The sequence below is a fragment of the Anomaloglossus baeobatrachus genome, chromosome 5, assembly GCF_048569485.1.
Source record: "Anomaloglossus baeobatrachus isolate aAnoBae1 chromosome 5, aAnoBae1.hap1, whole genome shotgun sequence".
NCBI lineage: Eukaryota > Metazoa > Chordata > Amphibia > Anura > Aromobatidae > Anomaloglossus > Anomaloglossus baeobatrachus.
The window spans coordinates 240011354-240017353 of record NC_134357.1 but is presented as its reverse complement, the minus strand read 5'-3'; positions in this window follow the sequence as shown (position 1 = coordinate 240017353).

The window sequence follows — 6000 nt, the reverse complement described above, 5'->3', positions numbered from 1 at the left end:
GAACATAAAAAACTGTAATAAATTGTAAATATGTAATACACTATGTAATATACAATATATTACATATATATCTTGTGTGTATGTGTATATATATATATATATAGATATATATATAAAAAAAACTTCTCACCCCCTGTGGGTGGTTATTTGTCCTTCCTCATTCTCGGGTCCTCTACCAGAGGCTTGGGAGTTTGAGGGTTCTGCGCAGGATCTTAGTTGTTCCCAGCACTGCGCTTTTCTGGACAGAGAGCTCAGATGTTGCTCCTGGAATCTGTTGCAGCCATTTTTCCAACTTAGGGGTCACCTTCACTTTCCACATCTTCTCCAGTTGTTCTTTAAGGCCCTAGTATTTCTCCAGCTTCTCATATTCCTTCTTTCTGATGTTACTGTCAGGCCCTGGTATTTCTCCAGCTTCTCATATTCCTTCTTTCTGATGTTACTGTCAGGCCCTGGTATTTCTCCAGCTTCTCATATTCCTTCTTTCTGATGTTACTGTCAGGCCCTGGTATTTCTCCAGCTTCTCATATTCCTTCTTTCTGATGTTACTGTCATTAGGCACGGCCACATCTATTATCATTGCTGTCTTCTGACCCTTGTCTACTATCACGATATCTGGTTGGTTAGCTACCACTTGCTTATCTGTCTGGATCTTGAAGTCCCACAGGATTTTAGCCCTTTCATTCTCCACCACTTTTTCTGGGGTCTCCCACCTTGACGTAGGGGGACTTAGCCCATACACTGTACAGATATTCCTGTATACAATTCCTGCTACTTGGTTGTGGCGTTCGGTGTACGCTGTTCCTGCTTGCATTTTGCATCCTGCCACTATATGTTGGATTGTTTCCGTGGTTTCTTTACATAGTCTACACCTTGGGTCTTGTCTTGTGTGGTAGATCCCTGCTTCTATGGATCTGGTACTTAGCGCCTGCTCTTGTGCTGCTATGATTAGTGCCTCTGTGCTGTCCTGGAGTCCAGCTTTCTCCAGCCATTGGTAGGATTTCTTCATGTCAGCCACCTCCATTATCTGTCTATGGTACATCCCATCCCTGTCTATGGTACATATATATATATATATATATATATATATATATATATATATATATATATATTACATATTGTATTATATATTTACAATGTATTAGTTTTTTGTGTTCTAAAGGTGCATTCCAATAAATATATTTTATGTTCTATCTAAATATCTTGATTATTGTATCATAAAAATTATTCAATGTCTGATGTTCACATAGTACTACAATACATTTTTCACTTAAATATAAGCAATATACTAAATGTTATTATTTAGTATGTTTTTGTTGAAAACTTTTTTTTGCCACTTACATAGTTTATTATATAGTGTTATATATAACACTATGTAATAGACTATGTAAGTGGCAAAAAACATTTTTCAACAACAACATACTAAATAACATTTGTGCAGTCTATGAATTTGTTGTAAGAAATAGAATTGCCTCCATCAGATCCTCCTTCGCGGATGACCTCAAATCTGACCTAATAATTTTAAGGCTGGAGAACAACCTCTCTACAGTAACTTGGGTTGGAGGCAAAGCCGTAACCACATGGGCAACATCTCTAACAATTTCCGGGTGTAAAGGAATTGCCTCATGCACAGTCAGTTTTGATCAACGGTTGAATTTTTCTATTTCTTTGAGAGCAAGGGAAAAATTTTACTGAAATCTGGTCAATCTGCTGCTATAGGAGACTGAGTGAAATCTCTTTCCTTGCGGCAACGCTTTGCTTGCTCCATGTCATTCAAATACTTGTCAAAGTTAAACTCCTCATCTGATGAGGATGAAGATATGGCAGCAGTAGCACTGTCAGGCCTCAAGTCCTTTTTTGCCCGGCAGTCCTGTAACCGCTCATCCTAACTGTTACCTCACTCAAAGCTTCTTTTCCTTTAGTAAGCTGTTGATCATCAAGCAGTATACGATGACTTGGGTCCACATAAACAGCTGCCAGAAGAATTTTATTTTCCAATAGCTGTGTCTCTCTCTGTTTCATTGAAGCAGAAATGCCATCTGTGATTAAACCTCCTCTTTGGGACAGGCAAAATAGCAAGTTCTTCCACTCCCTTATAAAAATGCCAGGAGTTAAATCCTCAGCTTGTAATTTTTTAGTCACGGTAAATGGGGGATTAAGCAATTCCTTCAATTCAGCCACCTGTGTCCATTGACCTTCATTTGTTACTTGAGGGTTCACCATATCTATAAGAAATGATTTTAGTTCAAGCAATCGCTCAGTCATTAAATAAGTGCTGCCTCACCGAGTGGCTTGATCAACAATTGCCCCTTGCGAAAAGCCGGATGTGTGAAATCGGGATCCCTCTTGCAGACGGTCTCTTATTACCAGCTGTAGCGTGTGCACAACACAGCGCATGTGATGAATATGAAAGTGTTTTGAAGCAGCTTCAACAAGATCATCTAATCCTAAAGTAACATTTTGCTGTTCTTCTGTTGTAATATCTGTTTGTTCCTCAGTTACATGAGCAGCGCTGTGGCTCAATCTCTAACATACTAAATCCATAATTTTCTTCTAGCTGTTGTTCATTACTCTCATTCATCAGTTTAATAGTACTTATCATGTTTGAAGCATTGTCTGTTACAATGGCAAGAACCTGTTCTTTTTTGAGTTTGTAGTCTTGCAGAACCTTTTCCACTAAGGCCTGAAGAAACTGGCTGATGTGATGAGCTTTAGTATCTTTTACTGCCAGTGTCTTGCTAACAATTTCTTTCTTGTTACAAACATATCGAACATTGATGGCATAATATTTCAGTGAAATGCAGTGACTCTGGCATACAGCAAAGGCAATGGGTGACAAGATAGGACATTCAGACACATCGTTTTGTGAGGATCCTCACAAAGAATGAGCATGTCAGTTTGTGTGGTGTTTTTCTAATCTGCTGTTGCTATTGAAAGTATTATTTATGAGCTCAAAAACCTTTCAGGTGATGCGGGTTTTTAAAAAGCTGATCTGCTTTTGCAGCTGACAAATGTCTCCTCAAAAAAACCAGCAAAAACGCTGTGTAAGAATGCAGCCTTAGATCAGGAATAGAACAGCCATTTATAGGACATTTCATAACTTTCCCAAATTCCTATGAAAAAATATTCAGAACATTCTGCATTGCACTACTGTCCCCAATTTATTATAGATTTTAGGAGTCGGAGTCGGTGCATTTGATACTGACTCCGACTCCACCAAAATGAGTTCCGACTCTGACTTCACGACTCCGACTCCACAGCCCTGGTCTTAACTACTTCTCAGTTTCTAAACCCTGAAGCAGAGAAAAGTGACATAAAGAACATGTGCGCAGCAATGTTATTTTGACATCACCATGCATTGTTAATGTTATGTTGCGTTTCTTCCAGGCAGTTTCCACCTGAAAAATATATGTGCGCTTGCCCCTCACCTGTATATAAAACCTGTGAGGTTAATGTCAGTTATGCTCTCAAACAGGTCACCAAAGTTGTCCTCTGCCTAAGCCTCACATGAAGAACATATCTGGGGATATTACATCTCTGCATGAGAACCCGATACTTCACTACAAGAAAAATTCAACTGTGTAGAGATGGGAACCATTAACGCAAAAATAATTTTTGTAAAAAGTTTCCTCTCTTGCTGTTTATCTCACAATCTTATACTTGCCTTTACCTATTGAAGACAATTACACACATTGTGCCTTACTGAAGCTGGGAAAATGATAGTTACAGGAGGATCATTTGTTGAAGGGCTCAATCAGGTCAACCCATTGTAACCAGGGATAAAAAAAAAATAAAATCACTCATACATGAATGGAGGCATAGTTTAAAATTTGTACAAAATTTTTAAATGATGTAATCTAAATTATAAAGCTGAGTGTATGTATGCACATATGTATGTACGTGTGTACGTCTGCTGTAGGAATCCGCAACATCGCATTTACATTCACAAAAATTTGCACCTAATCTGACTCAGGGAACGTTATAGACTATGTTTTGAGGGGAAAATTTAACCCTGTGCTTTACAGTTATTCGCCAAAAAACCTGCTTACATTAAAGTCAATGGAGCTGGGAGCTACAGGACATTAATAGCAGCTATGATTGGTTGCTATAGAAACAAAGGACATTCTTATAAATAGTATAAAAAGCTTATGTGTGAGGTAATATGATATTGATAGAGACAGACAGTGGCATGCACAGAGACAGCCAGCCAGGGGCGTGCACAGAGACAGCTTGCCAGGGAGCCAGTCAGGAACATGCAGAGACAGCCAGCCAGGGAACCAGCCAAGGCACGCACAGAGACAGCCAGCCAGTGAGGCAGGCAGGGAACACACACAGAGATAGCCAGCCAGGGAGCCAGCCAGGGCACCAGCAAGCCAGAGAGGGAGCCAGCCAGCCAGAGAGACACTTAGTTACTATACCGGGTGTGCCACCCTGGCCTATCAGGTCGTCACCGGGTATTGTGCAATCTGCCCTCCTGTACAATATCCACCTCCTCCTTGGTTACGGGTCCCTGACCTTTGGTGTTGCCAAGAACAAGCTAATCAAAATCCTAGGAACAGTCTGCACCACACCCACCAGACACACCAGTGGGGTATTATTGGGATCTTGTAGAGCCATGTTTCGATCAAACTGACTGGAGCATGTCAGAGTATCTTTTGTGGAGGTGGATACATGCCACAATATTTGGATCAAAACTGACTGCTCTTAGGTTAGTGGATACATACTGGAGCATGTCAGAGTAGTTAGTGGATACATACTGGATGTCAGAGTATCTTTTGTGGAGGTGGATACATGCCACAATAATACCGGGCAATTTTCCGCGTGGGCAATTTTATGTGTGGGTAATTTTCCGTGTGGGCAATTTTCCGCGTGGGCAATTTTTTTCCGTGTGGATAATTTTCCGTGTGGACAATTTTCCGTGTGGGTAATTTTCCATGTGGGCAATTTTCTGTGTGGGCAATTTTCCATGTGGGCAATTTTCCGTGTGGGTAATTTTCCGTGTGGGTAATTTTCTGTGTGGGTAATTTTCCTGTGGGCATTTTTCTGGTCACTGGGATATGTGTACATTTCCCTATTATCTACATATATTCCATGTTCATTCACCACCTATATAATACAGGGTATATAATACACAACTGTTTATATGGTTTACATGATCGTATCCCTATTATCTACATATATTCCTCTTTCATTTCCCACCTAAGGCTATGTGCGCACTTACCGGATTTTTCGCGGATTTTGCCGCGGATTTGCTGCATGTTTCGCTGCAGAAAATGTTCATAACATCTCTGCAGTGAATCACCAGCAAATCCTATGGAGAAAAAAAATCCTGTGCGCACTGGGTGGAATTTGACAGCTGCATGTTTTGCTGCGGGAATCCCGCAGCAAAAACAAGTGCATGTCACTTCTTTTCCGCACATCGCTGCGGGATTTCACTCCATTGACTCAATGTTAATCATGAAATCCCGCAGGGAATAACGCAGGCAGCAAATTCTGTGCGGTTCACTGCGTTTTCCTGCGTTATTCCCTGCGGTATTTCGCGGTTTACCTCCGGTAATGTGCATCGCTTGCTTGCGGTTTTGCAGGGAAGTGATGTCATTACAGGAACAGGAAGTCGTGCAGAGTAAACACACACACATCAGACACAGAACACATCACAGACATAGAACACACAGACACAGACACATAGAACACACATAGAAAGAAAACGGAAATATAGAAAACAAAGAACGTGGGCTCCGCTGCATATTTACCTTCCAGCCGAGGTAAGCACACAGTGGCGGCCCGGTATTCTCAGGCTGGGGAGGGAGAGGGGCAGGGGTAATGTCCCCCGCCTCACTCCCCCTCCGGCAGCCGAGAATATCAGCCGCAGCTGCCCCGGTACTGTCGCATGCAATATGCGGCACTACCGGAGTGTCCTCGGCTCTTCTTGCCACCGTGTAGCAGTGGTGACAAGGTAATACAAGGGGTTAATGGTGATGGGGGATCACCGCCATTAACCCC